Source organism: Suricata suricatta, chromosome 3 (assembly GCF_006229205.1).
Source record: "Suricata suricatta isolate VVHF042 chromosome 3, meerkat_22Aug2017_6uvM2_HiC, whole genome shotgun sequence".
NCBI classification, from domain to species: domain Eukaryota; kingdom Metazoa; phylum Chordata; class Mammalia; order Carnivora; family Herpestidae; genus Suricata; species Suricata suricatta.
Genome location: NC_043702.1, coordinates 74,977,736 through 75,001,351, shown reverse-complemented (window position 1 = coordinate 75,001,351; position 23,616 = coordinate 74,977,736). Strand labels below are relative to the sequence as shown.

At 38.4% G+C, this 23,616-nt stretch overlaps 1 protein-coding gene across 3 annotated transcripts in view; it reads left to right on the top strand.

The window, feature by feature from the left end:
• ARL6IP6 (ADP ribosylation factor like GTPase 6 interacting protein 6) overlaps positions 1-23,616 on the top strand; it is a 270,193-nt gene that overhangs the window by 103,574 nt on the left and 143,003 nt on the right. For 2 of the 3 annotated variants that reach the window (XM_029934575.1, XM_029934579.1), the window contains one exon: positions 1,556-1,641. The exons of the other annotated variant lie outside the window; for it this stretch is intronic. The gene's annotated coding sequence lies outside the window, so the exon portion shown is untranslated. Of the gene's footprint in view, positions 1-1,555; positions 1,642-23,616 lie in introns of those variants that run through there. 3 annotated transcript variants of the gene reach the window in all.

Here is a 23,616-nt window from a genome sequence, read left to right as displayed (position 1 = left end):
TGATCTTATTACTTTTAAATTATATCTTTATATTTAAAATGAGCTTATTATAGCTAATGTAAATTTGAATATTGCTTTTTAAAAACCTGCTGGACAGTCTCTGCCTTTTAATGGAGTGTTCAACCATTTATATTTATTATGTTTATCAATATGGTCGAGTATAAGTCTTTGATCTTATTATCATTCTATACTTACCCATTCTACTTTTTTTTCTTGTATCTTCTTTTCCTAACTTCTTTTGGATTATTGAATTTTTTTTAGCATTCCATTTTATCTCCACTTTTGGCTTGTTAGCTTTGTTCTACCTTTATTTTAGTAGTTACTTATAGTAATAGTATGTACCTAAGATTTACAATATTTTGAACTTATCACACTTTGTGTTCAACAAAATACCATGTGACATATGATGTAAGAATCTCACAAAGATATAATTTAACTTCCCCTCTTTTAGCCTTTTGTGTTATTGTTTTGTTACATTTCTCTTCTACATGTATAATAAACTATATTGTAATTTGTATAGTATTGTTATAGTATTTGTTATAAGTATTGATACTAAAGTCAGTAATCTTTTATAAACTAAAATATGAGAAAAATATATTTCAATGTAATAAATATATCAAATTAACATATTGTATACTTAAGATTATATAATGTATAAATCAATTGTATGTCAATTAAAAATGAGAAATATTTTTGTTCATATATTTATCATTTTCAGCACTCTATTGCTTTTTGTACATCATGTTTCTGCATGGTATTATTCCCCTACCACCCAACCCTTCTTGTAGTGCAGATGCTGACTTAATATTTTTTTTTTGCTTTTACTTGCATGAAAATGAAATGTCTTTATTTCTCCTTTATTTTTGAAGGATATTCTCATTGGATACAGAATGCATGTTGATAGGGTTTTATTAATTTTTGTTGTTTCATCACTTTAAATTTGTCATTACATTATCTTCTTCCTTGCATATTTTCTGATGATGTCCATGTCACTCTTTTCTTTGCTTCTCCATGTTGCTTTCCCCCTTTCTACTGCTTTTGTCTTCTCAGCTTTATTGAAGTATAAGTGACAAGTTAAAATTGTGTACACCACATACACAAAAAATTGCAAGTACATGATGTGATGGATGTGTTAACTAAGCTTGCTGTAGTAATCATTTCTCAATATATATGTGTATCAAATCACCAAGTGTACATCTTAAACTTATGCAATGTTATGTCAGTTATATTTCAATAATGGCAGAAAAAAGCCCTAAAGGAAAACAATCTAATAGCCTAAAATAAAACTAAAAAACAAATACAGTATATATTAAGGTGGACAATGTGATGTGTTTTCCCGAGCTACTTTTCAAAGCCTCTTTTGACCCTTGATTTTCAGTAATTTGATTATAAGGTGCTTTGATGTTTTTCTTTGTTTTTATCCTGCTTATGATTTAATGAATATCTTGGATCTGAAGTACATATATAATTTTCATCAGCATTAGAAAAGTTTTCGTATTGTTCATTAAATATTTCTTCCTCTCTTTTCTTCTTCTTTTCTCTGTTCTCTTTGCAGGACTCCAGTTGCATGCATGTTGAATTGCTTGTTATTGTCCCACATCTCACTAAAGTTTTGTCAATTAAAAAAACATTTTTAATCTCTTTATTTTGGATATTTTCTATTTTCATGTCCTCAAGTTCACTGATCTTTTCTTCTGTGGTATCTACTCTACTTTTAAGCACATTCAGTGAATTTTTTTCTTAGAAATTATATTTTTCTTATAAAGAAGTTATTTGTAGGCCTCTATTATAATTTCCCTTTCTCTTATTCTTTTTAAAAAATTTTATGTATTTTTTTTTGAGAGAAAGAGCACACACAAATGGAGAAGGGGCAGAAAGAGAGGGGGAGAGAGAGAATCCCAAGCATGTTCTGCATTGTCAGCACAGAGCCCAATGTGGGGCTCGAACCCACAAACTGTGAAATCATGACCTGAGCTGAAATCAAGAGTCTGGTGGCCTGAGCCATCAGGCACTCACAATTTCCATTTCTCTTATTATTATGGTGATATTTTAAAAAATCCTTATACATATTTTAAATAGCTGCTTTAATGTCTTTACATGATAATTTCATCATCTCTGCTACTTTTGGTCTGTTCTTATTTGCTGATTTGTCTTTTTGTTTTGGCTAACATTTTCCCCTTTATGCAGCTCCAATAATTTTTTATTAAATCCAGGACATTGTGAATATTAGTGTTAGGTATTTGGATTTTCTTTTTCTTTAAAGAACATTAAACTTTGTTTTACTAGGAAATTAAGTGACTGGTAGATTGGCCTTGTCCTTTCTAATTTTGTTTTAAAGTTTTTAGGGTATGTTTGGAGTAGTCTTTACCTTAGGGTTGGAGTGTCTTCGTACCAAGTCATGACATTCCAGTGCTTTCTTTATCTGCTACGTATTCTAGATAGTTTTCCACTCTAGCTGATTGGAACTGACCATCTCGCAGTTCTGTGTAAGCTCTAGAAATTGTTTCACTCATGGCTTCACTTCACAGGAGTTCTCTCCCTGGCTTGATGAAGTTTCTACTCAACAACAGACTGAAGAGGATTGCTATACAGATTCTGGAATACTTTCTTTGAGGCACTCCATCCTATACCATAATCTGTCCCAAACATTTCAGCTATGTGATTCTTTTCAATGTTCAAACTCTGTTTGATCAATTTGTAATTAGCATAACCACTATGATCCAGTTAGCTTTTTCCTTTCTGTCATGATCAGAAAAGTACTCTCAGGTAGAAGGCCAGGGTGATGATTGCAGAGCTCATCTCATTGGTCTCTTTTAAAAAAGAAATTTGTCCTGTGCTACTTATTTCCAATATTTAAAAACATTTGTTTCTTCTATTTCTGCTCAGCTTCCTGGTTCTTTATGGTAGAAGTACAACACCATGTTGGAAGGACACCACCACCAGTATCAATATAGACAGAAGTTAATTAAATTTTGATAATTAAGCCTAATATTAATCAATCAATTCATGGAGGGAGTGCATATTAGAAACTTTAAAAAAAATTACCACCTATAGCATTGTTTGAAAAAGCAGTGCACCTGCTTTTAGACAACTTACTTACTCACTTGCTTATACGAAACTCAGAACTAAAAACTGATCCAATGGTCAGGTGGCTGTGGGCAGGGAACACCCTTAGTTCTGGCACTAGAAAAAAATTTAATCTGAGGCCACAGGTGTTACATGGTATCCAATACCATCAGGAAGTTTCAATATGTGGCAATGATAAGAGACAATGCGAATTAATCCTTACTGTATCTAACCACTGTGCTAAGTGTTTTTACAAATTATGGGGATTTCTTTTTTTGGTTTGTTTTTATTGGCCCCTTCCCCTCCTTTTTCCTTAAGGGAAGTACTCCTCTCACAGTCAAGGTGGTTTTTCCCACTCTTTCAGCCACAGATATGGGCATAATAAACAAGTTCTAATTTTGTTAATGATTCTTAAAAGGTGCACATGAAGAGTAAATTAAATTTCTTCCCTGGAATTTCCATAGAAATTCTTGAAGCAAGATAATCTTTATTTTTACTGGGTTGCAAATTTGTAATAATTTGAGTCTTTAGCTGCCTGTGGCTATATTTTCTAGGTGGATGAGGGAAACTCTTCTATAGCAGGATAAATGAGTTTAGTGCCCAGATAATCAGAGGCAAAAGGTGGAGAGAGGACCTGATGACATCATTTGAACTTCTAGATCCATCTATGCCTAAAATCAGCAATTTTATGGGCCTTCTTTCTATTTCTTGATTTAGATTTCTAACATATTATTTCACTACATTCTTATTTTAACTTTATGAAGGAGTGACTATTGTTACCCCTAGATTTCGGAAAGGGAAACTAAGACGTAGATTGAATAAATCATCAAGAAATTACGTATACCCAGTAAAGACAGGGTCAAGGTTTGAAGCCTGAGTCACTCTGACCTCAGAACGTGAGCTCTTTTCCACTAAGTTAAGATACCTCTGAATAGTACCTGCATGAAAAATAAAGGCAAATCGAGAAAGAAGACCATAGGGCTGAAGAATTCTAAAGTCCAGTCAGGCATTATGCTGTCATTCCTCCAGAAATCTGTCAGTAGGTTACAAGGCCCCAGCCACGGGCTGGGTTTCAAATATTCAATGCTTTGAGGTGGAAATAATGCAAAGCAAGCATTTTCCTTCTTTTCTCATCTGCTGTCTCCTCACAATCACATATTGAGCCCTTACTTTGCATTCAGGGGTATCACTTTCTCATTTGATGCCTTAACTTTTACCCATTTAATAATGCAGGGCTTTGTTGGCCATATTTCTGACCATAATCTAATTAGATTAAAAAAATAAGTAAAAAAGACAAAAAATTTAAATCTTGAAAATTAAGAAATACACTGTTGGGGTGCCTGGATGATCCAGTCAGTGGAGCATATGACCCTTGAAATTGGGGTCATGCGTTTGAACCCTATATTGGGTGTGGAGCCTAGTTAAGAAAAAAAGAAAATATTTTGGAAAAGAAACACTCTTAAATAAGCCTCTGATTGTAGACTACATTAAAAATGATAAAAAGAATGTGAATTCCAAAAATCCATGGAGTATAGCCAAACTTGTACACAGAGGAAAATGTATATAATCTCAATGATGTTTATTATTAAAGAATAAAGACTAAAAAATAAGGAAGTTAGAATCTATCATACTGATTTTCATACCCTGAGCTTAGGCCTTGAATTTTCATTTTGCACTGGGTCCTGCAATTATACAGCTGGCTTTGGTCAAGGGAATTGGGTATTTCTACACCACCTCTGGAGAGTTATCAGTGGAGGAGGATTGCTGGTTGAAGGTGGTGATAGTATTAATTTGCCAGCTCTTCGGACTGGGGAGCGAGGATCCAATGGCCTTTTGTATGTCTGACAAAAAGCTTTTTGGCATAGGGTTTTAGACCCAGGCAGATGGAAATCTGCCAGGGCACATGGAAAGTTTCTAAAGACATGGAGGGAAAGAGTAGGTACTAACATTTACTTAACAACTCTTTCTTTATAGAATACATTAAAAAATACTAGCTGCATCAAATACTGATTTTTTACAGTTTTTATTTTAGAGAGAGACAGAGATAACAAATAGGATAGAAGGGCAAAGGGAGACAGAGAGAGAGAGAGAGAGAGAGAGAGAGAGAGAGAGAATATTAAGCAGGCTTCATGCTCCTCATGGAGCTCAATGCGGGCCTCTATCCCATGCCCTGGGATCATGACCTGAGTTGAAATTGAGAGTTGATTGCTTGACCAACTGAGCCACCTAGTCACTCCTGCTGATTTTTAAAAAATGAAAATATTCTATGAAAATTAGTAAAATCCATTTTAGGCAGACATTTTAACCATGAAATTGAAATCAAAATGCAGTTTAAAAAGGTAGACATGGGGTGCATGTGGGGCTTAGTTGGTTAAGTGTCTGACTTTGGCTCAGGTCATGATTTCACAGTTCATAGGTTCGAGCCCAGCATTGGGCTCTGTGCTGACAGCTCAGAGCTTAAAACCTGCTTAGGATTCTATGTCTCCCTCTCTCTCTGCCCATCCTCTGCTCACATCCTGTCTCTCTTTTTCTCTCAAAAAAAAAAAAAACTAAAAAAAAATAAAGGTAGACATATGATTATATTATAAAGTTGTAGGACAAAAGTTTCATATATGAAATGAAAAGACAAATGTGGCACTGTGAAAAATATGCAGCCTATAAGATGGGCAAAAGAAAAATATCTATAATTGCCAAAGAACTCATAACAAAATGACAAACCCTCCAGTAGAAGAACTTTCTTTTTTTTTAATTTTTAAAAACATTTTAACTTATTTTTGAGAGTCAGAGTGTGAGCAGGTGAGGGCAGAGAGAGAGGGAGACACAGATGGCGGTCCACTGTGTAAAGATATAGGTATATACAACCTGCCCTTCTGAGTGTTTATTGCAACCTTTTTTAGGACATAAATTAGTATAGTGATATGAATATACATATGAATATGCTTGCATATGCTTGTATATGAATATACATATGAAACATGTACATGAATATAGGTACACGATTCATAGGATACAATAGTATGTAACCAATAAAGAGAATATGTTAGTTATTTATACTAGTTGTTTGAAGGGAGTTGCATTGTATATTTTTAAGTAGGAAATGGAATATATATATGTAATATATAAAATGTGTATTTACTGTAGCTACTTATATATTTTAAATTACAAAACCTTATGTGAACATGGACAGGGAATTAAGATCACACTAGGTTGTGAACAGTCATTTCCTGGTGGAGGGAGAGGGAAGAAGTAGAATGTAAAGGATGGAGTGAGGGGAGGAAAAAAAGGGGGGCTAGAGAATATTCCCACACTAATAAAAAGAACCTGTGGTACAGAGTTTTATTTATGTAGAATTTCATATGTGTATATGTGTATCTTTATATACGCATGCATAAAGAAATGTTGGTCATTGATATTAAGGCTGATGATAAAATATTTATGGCTATCTCACAGTAGTTGAATTTCAGGTGATTTTTACTCTCTCAGTATTCTGGCAAATGTCACACAGGTGGTAAGTGAAAGAGCCAGGATTCAATGTATTTGACCATGTACTTGGCCCCAAAGTCCACACACTGTCTCACACTCTCTTACACAGTACACCTCTTCCCACTGGACTACAACTCTGGTCAGATGAACAAGACAGACACATTAGCAGAAGCCCATTTACCACCACAGGTGAACAAAACTGGGGCCTGTGTGGTGCAAGGAGGCAGGAGTCCAACTTATCAGAACTGGGATATTAAAAGCCCATGAGAGTATTGGGCAGATCCACTTAACTACATCCTGCTGGAGGTCAGGCCTTGTCCAGATGGTGGTTCTATACAATGGCTGGGAGTCCCCGGGGAAGGTTGTAAATGTACAGATGCCTGTCTCCTTCCCCCAGTTTGTATTTATTTGGTCTCATTCTGGGCACCTGGTGTTAAATGGCCCCACAGGTATTTTCTAGTATATAGCCAGAGTGGAAGAAAGGTAAGGCTATGGTTTGAGGGTGCCCCACCCCCGATTCATGTGTTGAAACCTAATCCCCAAGATGACAGAGCAGGGACTTTGGGAGGCAAATAGGTCACGGTAGACCACCTTCATGAATGCCATGATTAATAAAGTCCTCTTTCATGAGTACTCCTACCATGTGAGGACACAGTGAGAAGTCAGCCTCCTACAAACCAGAAGAGAGTTCTCACCAGACTCTGACCGTGCTGACTCTTGGACTTCCAGCCTCCAGAACTATGAGAAATAAATTTCTGTTGTTTGGGAAGTACTAAGTCTGTGGTACTGTGTTATAGCAGCCTGAACAGACTGAGGCAGACAATAAACAGGCACACAAACCAAGGGACAGAGAGCTGGTTTTCTGTAACTGTCATGTGCAATTGCCAGATGAGGAGGCAGAGCAGCAGTACCCAAACCTCGGTGTGCATCAGGACCCCCAGGAGGGCATTGCAAAATGCAGATTGATGAGCCCATTCCTGGAGTTTCTGATTCCATAGGTCAGGGGTGGGGGCTGAGAATTTGCATTTCTAACAAATTCCTCCATACTTCTGAGCCTCCCTAGTGGAGCCACACTTTGAGAACCTTTCACCTCGAGGCTGGAGTGAGATGGGACCTGAGGCTAATGGCTGCAGTGGTGAAGAGAGTGGGCTGCTGAGACTGGGAACTAGGCAGGGCCTGCTGACATGCTTCACCTCTCTAAATTCTCACTTTATCAGTCATCGACCTGCCAACTCCTGCCAAAGCAAGACAGCCTCACCTACCTTGAAGGAGAGATTTGAGCACCATTAGCTGTAATGAGATTTAATACTAATAGGACTTTATTGTTACCCATAAAATATATACTGTGCTGGTATGCCACAAAGCAGTCTGTCCTGAATGAGGGCTCACCTTTGCGTGGCAGAGTAAATGCAGGCGATACATTTTGTGTAGCAGTATCTTTCATTTTTATGTTGTTTGTTGACATTCTCATTTTCTGAACTCAACAGTACGTCATTAGTGTGGTTTCTGGATAATTTTCATAAAGTGGTGAGAATATAATACTTTTTGAAACCACTGGATTAATTGACCCAGAGTAATCTTCTTAGCATCCCTGGTAAGTAAGTAGCTAATTGCAGTTCTACTGATAGGACTCCAGTGACTTGAAAGGGACATAGGGGCTGCATGACTCAGCACATCTGAGTGGTTAGGGACTGTGTATTCCTTCCTCTGGAATCAGTTTCCCTCCTCCCTTCTTTTTTTTCTTCCCTTCTTCCTTCCTTCCTCCCTCTTCCTTCCTTCCTCCCTCCCTCCCTTCTCTCCTTCCTTCCTTCTTTCCTTTGCCATCTTACTCTAACCTATTTTGTGATTGATTCAAGGATGCTAAGAGTACCTGCTGTATATATTCCCATCAGCCTGCTACAGTTTAATTCTGACTATGCTGGACATTCTCTTAGGTCATCTTAGATAATGGAGTTTTAATGTTGGGGTAAGGAAGTAAAGTCTTTTTAACTTCAGTTTTAAAAACTCATCTTTAGTTAGGATTATAGTAAAGTCATAGGAAACAATTTTCAATGGTATCCAATAGGAAGTTTTGAATAAAGAATTTGAATTAAGATTAATCCTCTAGCCCAAAAGAAGTTAGACAAAATATATGAAACAATGATTTTTAAGATATTGGTCATTAGGCAATGAAGATAAGTGGTTTGTGAAAGATGGAAAACAAATAAGATGAGCCCTATGATGGTCCCAGCTTGCTGTGTTGAGAGTGTCCAGGCTGTGGCACAGAGGTGGTGAATCCAGATGGAGCCTGGCAAACACTCCATGGTGAGGATATGGGGCCCCAAATCCAGAGAGATAAAGGCAGTGAGAGTCCCCCAGGAAGCAGAGCCATGCAGAGATCAACAGGGTACCCTCAGTATCTGTATATGAGGAAACTATCTGAGACCCAGGGAAGACCACTGAAAGGATTAGAGGGAACAGTGCCTCTCTTTGCCCTTATTAGAGCCTGTTCCTATATTTCTATGTCTCCATCCCCACCCCCAACACACACTGGAGAGAATATTCTTGGGTAGATGGTCTTCACCCTTGATCCTCGCTCTCCAAGATCTCTGCTTCTTTGAGGAAAAGTTTCCATGGCATTTCATTGGAGCTCCAGCTGACTAATACTCTGAATTTCCAGTGTGACTATAGTTTGTAATGTCTACAGCTATATTAAATAGAGAGAAGGTTTACTTTTCTGAATCTCTTCTCTGCTGAAGTTGGGGAGTGGATGTTTTAGCAGAGTGATGGAAAGTGCAGGATCTGGTAGCCTTAGTAACAGTTTTCTAGATCTGTCTCCTCAGGCAAGGGAAACAAAGGCAAAAATAAACTATTGAGACTACACCAAAATAAAAAAAAAATAAAAACTTTTGCACAATGCAGAAAACCAGCAAAACAATAGACAACCTACTGAATGGGAGAATATATTTGCAAATGACATATGTGACAAGGGGTTAGTTTTCAAAAATATGTAAAGAACTTGTACATAATCATCAGAGAAACGCAAGTGAAAACCACAATGTGGTATCACTCACACCAGTCAAAATGACTGGGATCAAAAAGGCAATAAAGAACAAGTGTTGACAAGGGCATGGGGTAACAGGTACAGGCTTTCAGTAATGGAAATGAATAAGTCTTGGAGATGAAAGGTACAGCATAGGAAATGTAGCCAATGATATTATAATAGAGTTGTATGGTAACAGATGGTAGCTGTACTTGTGGTTCTACTCATAGCATAATGTATAGAGTTGTCAAATCACTGTGTTGTACACTTGAAACTAATGTAATATTGTGTATCAACTATACTTCATTAAAAAAAGTGCCAGTTCTGGAGTAGGTGGCGGGGATTGGTGTCTGACTCTTCCTTTGGGTAGCTTTGTTATTCTGGGCAACTAAGTAACTTCTAAACCTTTTTCTTCAAGATATAAAATGGAAGTTACAAAAATAGAATCTTCTTTATAGGATAACCTTAGAGGATTAAATGATAATATGTGAAGCACAGTGCCTGTTACATGGCTGAGGGTATCCCCAACGTCTGAATTCTTGGCAGACCTTAGATCTGCCCATATAGACTGTAGTTTGCTAGATATCAGAGGGCAGTTTACAGGTTGATCATAGCTCCTGTCATTGGAGACTTTGCTCTGCAGAGGGAGCAAATCAGTGGCCATAGGTGCCAATCAGGATGCAAGCTTGTTCCCCAGAACTAGTTTGTCCCTGAGTTCCAGGAGCTCTGTCTGTGGTAGCCAAGGTTACTGTAAATGTTGGTTTCTTCTCCATAATCTTCAATTAGACTTGGCAGTGGGGAGAATTGGGAGGTGTTCTTAAGAACTTCTAGGTAGTTCAAGTGTTTATATATAAATAGCTCCAAAAACTTACTCCAACTCAGCCTCTGTGACTGATTGTTCTCGGTTACAATTATGTTAATTTCTGCATTGGCCTTTAGGCTCTTTTGTCATATAACCATTTTTATGCCCTGGACCCTTTTGGTAGTCTGCAGAAGCTGATAGAATAATGCTGTAAAATACCTATGGTTATAAAGGAAACAAATTACATTGAAATACAGTTACCAATTTTAAAAATTGCAGGTTTTATTCTTTTTTAGTGACACATTAAATAACAAAATATAGCAGAAAATCTAATAACAACCCTAGTTTTGTAGTAGCAATAAATATAAACAATGCTTTTGGATATCTGCAATAACTATAATATACTATGAAAATACCCATGATTTCTATTGTCAACAAAGTCACAGATATTCTTTGTTTGCTGCGGTTTGTTGCCTACATTCATAATGGAAGTACATGCTAAATAACCAATCAAATATTTGTGCCAATAATGATACAATTTTCCCCCCATCCAGTTCATTAACTTCTGAATTCTTAATGGGTTAAAGACCGCTGCTCTGCTCAAACTACATTTGTAGAGTTTCTTTCTCCTTCATATAGATATGTGGCCAAAAATCAGATGAATTTTAGAAGTCCTGATATTGCCTCAGTTTCAAATGTGCTATTAGGCATTTTAAATAGAAAGTAATGTTTGTACAAATCCACTGGGTGTTAAAATGCATGTTAGATATGTGGCAAGTAACTGAATGTATCTGAAGTATCAAGTGTGTCATGGAGAGTATTTGGTGGCTATAGAAATGTCTCCCTTCTCCTCCTTGTTTTCCCTCCTCCACTTTGCTATCAACCACTGCCTTCCCCATTCAGGAGAACCCCCTCTTTATTCTAGTGAAAATGCCTCAAGTACTGGGAATCATGTCTTCCAATGACTTGGTCACAGGCCTTTTCTGCATTGTGCCTTGTGAGATGAGCAGTCCACAATGGGCTTTCAGTCAGCTTTTTGATGGGCTGTATGTAGAGGCTGTGAAAATGAAATCCAGGCCCTGATACATAGAATAGTGGTTTTCATTTTTCCCCCCAAGACTAATGGTAATAAATACATTTTATATCATTCCCTAATATACACACAACACTTTATATATTGCAGATAGCATACATACCTGTATACTGATAACTGAAACAATGTTCCAAAATGACACATAAGTGTGATGCAATCTTATATTTTCTATTCTATTCTATTCTATTCTAATTCTATCCTATCCTATTTTTTTCTCTATTTAAAATATGCTCAGTTGATTTCATGATCCGCTAGTAGGTAAGCACCTTCAGCTTGAAAATCACAGATTCTGAAGGTCTGAAACTAAATGCATTAAATTGCAAAAACACTATAATTCTCCTTTTACAGAATGAACATTATTGCTCCCATGTGGGAAAAGGGACCTGGATATAAAATCTAGTATTTCTTCTATCCCATTAACTCAGGCTCTCTTCTTAACAGTCTGTCTCTGCCTTAACTAAGCACTTAGAAGGTTATTATGACTTCCTTGACAAAGAGTCTGTGCTTTTTCCAAAATTACATTTTGATTAAATACCTTGGTGTTTCATGCCTCTTGATAGTAAGTGGCTCTTCAGATGTATTTGTTTTGTTTTCACTGTGGACTTTGCATGCCCTTGTCCCTTTGCTGTTGTATGCCAGCTGGGCTGTCTCACAACTTCCAGAATGGAAAATCCAATTGCCTTAGGATAGAAGGATGAATCTTTCATGGTCAAGGTACTATTTCTTTTGAGTCATTTCCCTAGCCAGTTAAGTCACATCACCCTCATGGAAACAATTACCCTGCTGGTGCTGTGTGACTATGTGTCACATGAGAACTGCACTGGGCAGGGAGCTGCTTCCCTCTGGATTGTACCTGAAAAGGAGGTTCTCTGATGTAGGGATGAATGGATGACAGTGGTTTTAAATGAAGGAGTGATGACAATGCCAAGGGCATTCTTCCCATTCATGTCAATGAGTTAGTAGCTGTCGGGGTGTCCCTAAGTTGGGCATTGAGGCTGTCTGCCCTTATAGATTGTGAAATAACTGTTTCCTGTTACTTACTTATAGAACATTTAACACTGTGGTTAACTTTATGAGGCTCTCCAAATGCATACAGAGCCCAAAGGAGGAAAGGGGACTGATAAGGCACAGTGGTTTTTCACAAATAATTTTGTCTTTTTTATCTTTTCTTTTCTCTTCCTTTCTTTTCTTTTTCTCTTTTTCTTTTCTTTATTTCTACTGTGAGATTTCAGTTTTTGAGACTGTTGTGATTCATTTAGATTCTGTCTCAACTCAGTGATAAGGGAACAGCTATAAATATGCCACATAATTAATTTATCTGTAAAGTCATCACCCATATAATTTGATTTTAATTAAAAAGTGCTCCTGAACTTTTCTTTTTCTATTTAGCTTCACATCCACTGAAATATTTAAAAATCTAATTGTCTCCTTTAATAGAGAAAACTGTGCTTTTAGTGATATTTTTGTATATTAGGGGATTCATTGGGTGTTGAGTCTCTTCCTCCTGGTCATTGGATTGAACCTGGCAGAAATCTATACGGAGTATATAGTACACTCATCCACTTGCTGATCAGTAATTTGCTTTCCAGGCCAATACAGCTAACTATGTATCGGAAACGTGCGACTACAGTGTAATAGGCTGGTGCCTATGGCATTATTAATGGGTGAGATCCACCAGAAAGCCAAGGATTAGTTGCTGTAATTGTTGTTATCAGCACTCTATTGTTTATTTAGAAAGCCCTAAGTCAGGATCTGAGCTGTCAGCTGTAGACTCAGGAGCAAACCTGTAGGGCCTGTAACCTGGAGACAGACATTGTGAATAAACACAAATATTTCATATTGAGTGTAGCAGCTGGGAAGGAAGATAAATAGCAGCGGGCAAAGATCCTTTATTTCACTGCGTAGAAAGAAAACTTTGATTAGAGCCCTGCATGGCAGGGTCCTTGGGATCTGCACAGACTTTTTCTCTAGATTCTCTGCTAAACTAAATGATTTGTAGGTCCTGCCCACATAGATCCGCAGAGGCATGTAGATACCTTGAGAGGTATGAGTGAATTCTGGGTTGGCTCTTAACAACATGCCGTAACTATTCAGATCCTCCTTGAGGAATTTAGAGAAGAAGGCAGCTGAGGACATTTGGAATCCTAGTTGATGTCACTGGTTAAACTCCTGCATACCTAGCTAGAGTTGCAGGTTGGTTCTCAGGAAGCAGATGTGTGCAGGGTATCTATTCAGGATTAAGGCCCATGGAAGGGAAGCCTGATTGGGCAGAGGGAGAAGTTAATGTGTGATACAGGCTTGACTAAGCTATGGCCAACACCAGGGTGTACCCTGGAGCACATTCCACCCATCAGTATCTCCTGTTGGGCTGAAATTGCTTCACCTTTAAAGGCAATCACTCACAGGGTGTTGGCTACCTTTTCAGGGTATGTTCTTGAATAAAATGATTCTCTACAGCTTAGGCAAACCCTGAAGGAGCTGACAGTTGAGGCAACATCTCACCCCTGGAAAGAAATCTGGTTGGCACATTTCTATGTCTACCAAAGCTAGTAAGTGACACAGTTGAAATTGAGCTTGATTTCTGCTGATTCTAAACCTGATGATGTTCCTTCCTTCTTTCATTCAACTAATAAATGTTTATTGAAGACATTCTTAGTGACAGGCACTGTTTTATGTATTGAGGATTCAGCATTGAAGGGAAAAGAAAGAGAAGGGGAAAAAATCCTTGCCCTTAGGGAATTACCTTTTGGTAATATATAAACTGTAACCAAGAAATGCAATGCATAGTATATTGGATGATAATAGGTGCTATGGTTAAAATAAAACATGGAAGATGATGAGGACTTGGGAGTGGGTGTGTGGGAGGGAAAGATAAGATAGAGGGTTTTGCTAATAAAGGCAAAATAGTCATGAGAAGCACTCACAAGGAAGACGTCTGAACAGTGACCCAGAGAGGAGAAGGTCATATCTTGTGGCTGTGTGAGAAATCAGGTCAAGCAGAGGAAACAAACAGTACAAGGATCTGGGGCGGGGGGGCATGCCCAATGTATTCTTGCTGTAGCAATGCTAGTGTTTTGTGCTTAGCTTAACATGTAGCATAAGCTTTGCACAGAATACAGTTAAAATTTTTTTTATGTCTTTATTTTATTTTGAGAGACAGACAGAGAATGAGCAGGGGAAGGGCAGAGAGAGAGGGAGACACAGAATCCGAAGCAGGCTCCAGGCTCTGAGCTGTCAGCATAGAGCCCGATGCGGGGCTCAAACCCAAAGACTGTGAGATCATGATCTGAGCTGAAGTTGGACGCTTAACCATCTGAGCCACCCAGGTGCCCCTGGAATGCAGTTTTTAAACTGACTTTGTTTGTATATCACTGTAATAATTTTTGTAATATTCATGTACCATCTGTACTATTATTTAATTAGATTTTATTTAATTAAATTTCTTTTTCACATTTAAGTACCTTTGTTTTAGGTCTCCTGACCTTTGTTTTGTGGAAATAAATGAAGACAACCCAAAGGAGAGCAAGCAGACTATTCTGAGGTCACTGCGGCCAGGGAGTCAGCCACCAACACTTGTGTTTGGCAGAAGCCCAAAGGCAGGCAGGACAGTGGGAAAGTGGAAGAATGGAAAGCTTCAGGTTTGCCTTGCCTGGAGGCTAGTTGCACAGGGAAGCTGTTGGTGGGCTAATGGAAGTAGGCCATGCTATGTAATTGATTAGGGATGCATATTTAACATTTCCTTGGTTGGTCCTAAGTTGGAAATGGGAGTAAACACTAGGGAAACTCTCAGTTAATAATAAGGTTCTGATCATTTTGAGTCCATTGTTTACAGGGATTATTGTTTGGCTTTCTGGACTGATTGATAGAGAATGCGATCAACTTGCAGACAGTATGTTGGCTTCTTGGGCTAGTTACTATAGATAATGGTTTGGCTTTCTGGGCTGGGTGCTAAAGACTTTGGGTCAGAGTTTTATTTTTCTTTTCTTTCTTTAAAAAATTTTTTAAAAAATATTTATTTACTTTTGAGAGACAGAGAGAGACAGCATGAACAGGGGAGGGGCAGAGAGAAAGAGGACACAGAATCTGAAACAGGCTCCAGGCTGAGTTGTCAGCACAGAGCCTGATGCAGGGCTTGAACTCATGAACCATGAGATCATGACCTGAGCCAAAATCAGACACTTATCCAACTGAGCCACCCCAGGTTTCCCAGAGTTTTATTTTTCTATATTGTTCCATTGTACAGTCAGTCTCTCAGTTTTTCTCTTTTCTTATTCCCTCACTCCCTCAGTCTCTCAGTTTTATTTCCTTAAAAACTACAGAGTTAGTATCATTAAAATGTAGGGTAGTATCATGATATGTTACTTATACTTCTAATATAATCACATGTAAGTAAGTGCAGAACATATACACATACACACAGCTACTAAAATAAGAGTGTTTTCCATTTGACACTTGAAATAATTTCATGCACCATCTGGGGTACATCAAGAGGGATGTGTATCACACTTTGAGAAAACATGAATTATACATATTCAATATGTATTTTGTTTTAAACTATCAGCCTGTGTGGTAACCAATATTTCCTAAATTATGATTATATTTCCATTGAAATTTTACAATGTTTCTATTTTAATACTTTCTAACCACTACCATACTACTAATTTATTCCTTGCTGAAAATTGGTCTAAGATTTATTCTAATTAATTGATGTTATTTTCCCTAAGATCATGGAAGTTTTGATGCATTGGAAAATGTGATGCGTTAATACTTTGACAATCCTAGAGAGGTTGCATTTGGGCATTGTCTGGGTGTGAGAGATAAAATGGTGACAAATGCAGATTTTTCACAGGTTGTTGGAACTCAGATCCATGTCCCTTGGACCATTTTCTTCAACCTACAGTAGAAAGTATCATTTTTCCAGCACTATTTTGCCTCATCTTCACAAACACATCCTTTGTGTATGTTTATGTAATACGCTTATTCATTTGGTTTAATGCCATTTTGCGTTTATCTTCCCCAATTGACTGTGAAATCCTTGAGGGTAGCTAGAATTAGTCTTCTACAGGCTGGAGCTCCTACCTATTAGTCCTGACTTTGCCAAACAGAAGATGCCCAATAAATGTCAATTAAATGAATTAGCAAGCAGGTCTTCAAGGACCTTTGCATATTATGTGTACTGTCTTCATGAGCCTGGCAAAAGTAATGACCAGCAAGGTCTGTGCCATTTTCCCTATAGAATTTCACAAGAAAATTGGTTCCCATTATATGCTTGATGAGCAGGTAAAAAGAGAGTGAAGCATGGAGGAGGCCCAAGCCTTACTCCTTGGTGCCCAAGCTCATGATTTAACATTATGCTTATAGACATTTGGCCAAATGAAGCCCATTCTGTGTGCTCTGCCTGATGAATAACTCCAGTCTTCAACTGTTGAGGTTTGCTTTTGGAAAGATAAGACCCTACATTTGATGGAGAATGTAGGGTATCCACTTGACACTCCTTTGTCTATCTCATTTTTGCATTTAGGATCAAAAAGGACACTCTATACTTCTTGTCTTTTCTCTAGATATCCATATTTCTGATGGTTGAAGGTTGTCACACTAACTGTATGTTTTGAATAACTTAATATATGGGTTTCTCTAAGAGTGTGAAATGTATTTAATTTAATGATTTTTCAGTGACTTGTGTATTCTCATATGAAAGTTATTATTTTAAGGGATCTCTCAAAGAGTGCAAGATTAATTTTTCACAATGTTTTAATAAGAAAATCTCCACCAAAATGACAATCTGAACTTGTTCAGAGGAAGAGACTTGTGTCATCCTTGCTTATCTCAGCTTATCAAGGTCCAGAAGTAGAATTTTACTATTTTTCAAGAAATAATTAGGTATAGACAGGCTTGGTCAAAACATGCCATCTTGCTGGCCAGTGATGAGTGTTACAACCCACAAGACACCACAATGGCACAATAGTTTAGGGAAAACCTGGTTTCCTTTTAGATATTTGATTATGTTACTTGTTATGATGTCTGTTACTTATTTCAAAACACCTCCACATTGCATTGAGTTTTATGTTAGTTTAAGCTGTGTTTTCAGGAGAGGGTGGCAAGCTAGCATTTAATAAGAGTGGCTACTCTCTCTAGATGGCCACTGCAAGCACTGTATCTACCTCTGGTCAATACCAGACAGTTGCTAATCAGCATTACAAAAGTTAGAAATCAGTTTTCATAGATGAAATTAGCGTGTGGTTGATAGGCATAACAGATTTAACAGTCCCTCATGAGAGAAGTTAGTGGCATTTATTTAGGATTATGTGACTTATTTTAGAAACAATTGCCACTATTAACATGAAGAAGGTATAAGAAAACTACCAAGTCTTATAGTTTTGGGCATGGAACCTGAGAAGTCCTGCGCTTATGGCCTTCCATGGATTGAATAAGGAACACCTAGATTATCTAGGATAATATTCTTTGTTTAAAGTCAACTAATTGTAGACTTTAATAAGCAATATATAGACTGATGTTTAATCGAACAACTATGGACTGTAGCCTGGCCAATCTGACATATCAGAAAGACCATTATGTCCCCTCCTGGTTTGACAAGTAACCAAGGCAGGCTTGGTACCAGTCATTCCTGTCTGGGCCCCCTGGGTGGTCTAATTATAGAAGGCACTTATTGTGCTTAGTCTCAAGGTAACATATTTGGCTTCTCTCATTATTTTTGGTTATATTTTTTGTTTATATTCATGAAAATAAAAAATAATGTTTTATTTTTTTAAGGGGATTATTTTAAATAACTTATCTTAACATTAGTGCTTTATCCTTCTTAAAAACCTGTTTGGATTTTCAAAATGGGCTTCTGCAGTCCAATTCCCTGATACAAAGAGGTTTTCTCTCCAAATACATTTTGATAGACATGTGCTGTTCTTCTGTATTCTATTCAGAGCAGTGCTGGTATCTCAGAGTGAATGGCAGTGGGATAGGATGGGTTTAGAATCTCATGGAATCTCATGGAATTACATGGAGTCCAAGCTCTGAAACCCTGAGCAAATTACTTAGTTTATTTTAATCCTTGACTTCCTTATCTACAATAGAGAGGCACTAATAATAATTCCCTGTAAGAATTGTTATGAATCAGAGGTGGTTTTGGGAAAGTGGTAGACTTTGGTAGACATGATTAGAGAGACTCTTAATACATAATTATAATAATCACTTAACCAACAACTGTAACTTCTGCTCTACTAAATGATCTAATCAACATCCAACAAATAAACAAAAAACTATAACACTAAGAGGAAGGAAAGCCTAGTGTTAATACCTCCAATGTAAATATTATCCATATAAAAATGTCAAAATTATAATATTGATAAAGACCAAATGACATTTATCCAATTTGTATAATAAACTCTTCATGATATTGAATATTCTTTATACTTTCTTTTGAGTTGAGAAATGTGTATTTATGACATTTTCTAGCCTTTATTATTGATCTAAAAAAATGTCAGTCTTTAAAAATGTCTCAGAGCCTAGATTTCATCTGGTAAACTGCTTTTACTACACTGTTACAAGTTTGTTTTCTTTTATTTACTAAACATAACCAGACTTTTGCTAATGTAATCTATATTTTACCTTAAGGTTAAACAAATGAGAGATAGTAATGTGAGCCAGGCCTTTTACAATTGGTAAAATAAAATTCCTGTCCCCTAATTATTTTAATTTCTGATTTTCTTGAGGCATCTGGGTGGCTTAGTTGGTTCAGCATCCAACTTCCAGTCAGGTCATACACAATCTCACAGTTTGTGAGTTCAAGCTCTGCATTGGGCTCTCTGCTGTCTGTGCAAAACCTGCTTCAGATCCTCTGTCCCCTATCTCTCTGCCTCTCTCCTGCTAGCATTCTCACTTGCAAAAACAAATTTTAAGAAATTAAAATTTTCTGATTTTCTTTAAATCTAAAAGATTCTATGCTTTATGTCCTAAGAAGTATGTACTTGAGTTCTTTGATTAGTGGCAGCAAGACAAACCAATTGACAAGAAAATATTGCACTCTTTGCAACACACATGATCTTGTATCTCAAAATATTTTGGCTTGAAGAGAAACACACAATAAATTTGATAATTTTAGAAGCATTGTCCTACTATTGGGTTTGGTGACGAATCTTCCAGACAGGGAGAGTTTGAGATAAAGTTAGATATAGAAATTTATTTCACTGACCCTTGTCTTCCTTGATTTTCTACCTTCCTAATCATTGTTATTATCACATGGTCCTTGGGTTGATTATGTCAGACAGTGTTCCAGGCCTCACAACTTTATTGCCCACCTTGCCTCAAAGACCAAAATGCCTTCACTGCATCACTGTTCCCATAGGTTCCTCTTCTCAACCAAATTAAGGGTTATCCCTGCCTCCCTCCCTTCTTTCCTCCTTATTTCAGACAAATATTGATTTCTTTAGGGTCACAGTAGCAGACACTATAGTCCTGGAAATATGGAGATGAAAAGCCATGGTTTTTAGCCTTTAGCAAATGTACAAACAGTGAGGAAGTAGAAAGTGAAAACAAAATACAGCAACTTCCATAGTAGATATGTATGTAAGGTGCCAAAATCATGGGTCTTCAGGAACTTGGTGAATCCCAAGGAGGTGTTGCCTGAGCTAACTCTTAGAGGAGGGTATCTAAATCAGTTTGGCTGCTATAATAAAGTATCACAGACTGGATGGCTTATAAACCACATACATTTATTTCTCATAGTTCTGGAGCCTGGAATCTGAGATTAGGGTGCCAGCATGGTTGAGTTCTGGTGAAGGCTGTCTTCTGGGTTGTAGACTGCCAACCTGTCTGTAATGAAGAGCAGAGAGAAACGAAACTCTCCTATAAGTCTTACAAGTACACTAATCCCATCCACTCCACTCTCATGACCTCCTCCAGTCCTAATCATCTCATCAAAGCCTCACCTCCTTTGACCATCACATTGGGTAAGGGATAGAGTTGCAACTCTAGGGAATTATAGGGAATCTGCCAACAATTCAGACTCCCAGAATAACTCAGCAAATGGGTGAAGAATAGTTTGTCTGATATGGATAAAAGAGGAAGAGAGAAAACTTGAAGATAGACAAGGGAAGACCTTTGGAACTTTATCCTTTTGATAGGGGCTATTTAGCAATTTTAAAGCAATAGCATCAAATTAATCATGTTTTTTGTGGAACCTCAGTTAGGGGTGATCAATAATAGAGGTAAAAAGTCTGTGTTAAAGGTTTTGGCAGTAATTTGAATTTAGAATAAAGGAGAGAGGTGGGCATTAATTAATAAATCCATTCATCTTTCAACAAATGCTTACTGAGTATATAAGATGTGCCAGGCAGGAGGGTTACAGAAATGAATATGAAATATCCCTTCCACTCACAATGTTTATAGGCCAGTGGGAAATTAGATGCATAAACAGACTTTTCTTACTGTGTTTCATATTATCTCCTTTGGGGATTTAATGTGTTGTATATAAAAGAATCTTTGGATCAGATTGTCTGGAATTCAAATTCTCCTTCTGCAACTTTCTCCTTGAAAGACCTTGGGCGATTTCACTGGGGGGGAACCAAGATGGTGGAGAGGTAGGGAGCTCTGTAAACTCCGTCCGCCCCATCTATTGAACTGAGAAGGACAATACTCTTATCTGCAAGAGGGGAAGGAGAAAATACGGACTCCAGAAAGAAAAGAACCTCAAGGATACCTGAGTGAGTGAGTGCGAACTGGGGAGATCTGAAAAGGGGCCAGCCCGGGATGGGCAGGGGAGGCGGGAGCCCCAGCCCAACACGAGGCAAATGCGAGCAGAGCCCAAGAGACAAAGGGAAGGGACAGAGTGACTGAACATGCTCCTAGTACTGTCTCTGGGGATGAGGTAAGGAACGCTTGGCCACGCTTGGAGAGAAACTCACTCCATAGATAACTGCTGGGTAGCCGGAATCCTGAAACTGGGTGGCACAAGGGAAAGAACAGCTTCCAGCCCTAAGCCATCTCGGTGGGGAATCAGCGGCAGCGGCGGTGGTGAGAGGCGGCTGCAGTGGTGGCCCTGGCGGCGGCGGCGGCGGCCCTGGTGGCGGCTGTGCCAGGAGCGTGCACTTCGAACTTGGTTTTGGGAACGTGACCATGCCCCTCATTTCCACGGCGCATCTCGCCCCCTGCATTGGCCGTGCGAATCCCGAATCCCGGGTGCCCACAGGGAAAAAATAGGGCCCACACCTATGCGACCCCCGACAGGGAGTCAGTGGCGGGTGGAGGCCTGGGCGCTTGCTTAGGCTGCAGGAGCTCCCAGCTCATTTTCAGCAGCGCACAGTGCCTTGAGCAACAGCTATCCAAAGCCAAGAGAGATTCAATTTTTTTTTCTTTCTTTCCCCCATTGCGATCCCGATCCTGGCTGGGGATGGGGGCTCCGCAGTTGGGTCTGTGAAGGTGCGCAGTTCACCTCCTGCTGCTCATTTCATCTCAGGGAGGAGCAGCCGAAATCCCTGCCTGAGCCAAGACAAACTGATTCCTCCCCCTAAGAAGCCAGCCACCAAAACAAATACATTTCATCTGTGGTAGCACAAACGTGCATGGACTGGAACTTTGAACCGAGGCGGGCCTGGAAAACACAACTCGGCTCAACTGTGGCCCAAGGAGATCAGACTCATTAGAGTAGCCTACAGTGCTTAGTTCAGGGGAGCTTGGCGTGCCACCATTCTAATCTCTGCAGACACCAAGGCAGAGCCTCTGAGAGCAGCTTCTGAGACCTACCACACCAAACCACGAGGGGGACTGCTGGTTTTTTTTTCTTATAAAAATTGTTTTTCTTCACTTTTTTTGTACTTATTTCTTTGTTATTAGTACCTTTTTTTAACTTAATTCTTTTAAATTTTTACTCATTTTCCTTTCTCCTTCCTCCCTTTCTTTTTGGCCTTCTTGCAATCCAGATATATTCTCCTGTATCCCACCTTACCTCTACCCTCAACTGATCATACACTTTTAGACTGCCACTGTCCTTTGTTGTCTCCAACCCCCTTTAATTTTTTTTCTTTTCTCTCTTTTCTTTTTATTTTCTCTTCTTCTCTTCTTTTTGTCTCTTCCTTTCCATTTTCTTTCTTTCCTTTCCCCATTTTAATGTGTTTCTTTGTTTGACTCGTCTGTGTGTCTGTGTGCTTCTGTTCCTTCTGTGTTTGTCTGTCTGTTTCCTTCTTAGAACTACACCAAGAAGCAAGCCAAAGTGTGCAAAGGCGAGTCCCAAATATTGCAGAGTAGGGATATAAAATACTCACAGGCACAACAAGAAAAACCGAGAGACACGATTAAGAGAATATTTCCTAAAACGACAGGCCCTGGACAGTCAATAAGCCTCCTTTAACAGAGAAATATTAATAGGTGCACAGCGCACAACAAGCTTTCTAAAGGTGACAAGAGACAGACACTAGCAAAAATGACAAAATGAAGAAACTCTCCCCTGAAGAACTTCCAGGAGGAAGTCACAGCCACAGAACTGCTCAAGGCTGATCTAGACAACATATCAGATCAAGAATTTAAAAATCTTGTCATAAGATTAATCGCTGGAGTTGAGAAAAACATCAAAGAATCCTGAGACAATTACTAGGCACCTTGAAACTAGATGTGATGAATTAAAAAAGGCTATAGATGAGGTGAATAACAAACTGGAGGCAGCCACCTCAAGGATTGATGAGACAGAGTGAAGAATAGGTGAATTAGAAGATATAGTTATAGCAAAAGAGGAAGCTGAAAAAAAGAGAGAGAAATTAATCCAGGAGCAGGAAAAGAGAATTCGAGATCTGAGTGATACAATCAAACGGAACAACATCCGTCTCATAGGAATTCCTGAAGAGGAAGACAGAGAGAAAGGCCCTGAAGGGATACTTGACCAAATTACAACTGAGAATTTCCCAAGTCTGGGAAAAGAAATAGGCATTCAAATTTAAGAGGCACAAAGAACCCCCTTAAGATGTAATTTGAATCGGCCTTCAGCACGACATATCATAGTGAAACTGGCAAAATATAAAGATAAAGAGAGAATTCTGAAAGCAGCTAGGGAGAAAAGGGCCCTCACATACAAAGGGAAACCTATCTAATGAAACTTGGCAGGCCAGGAAGGAATGGCAGAAAATCTTCAATGTGATGAGCAGAAAAAAC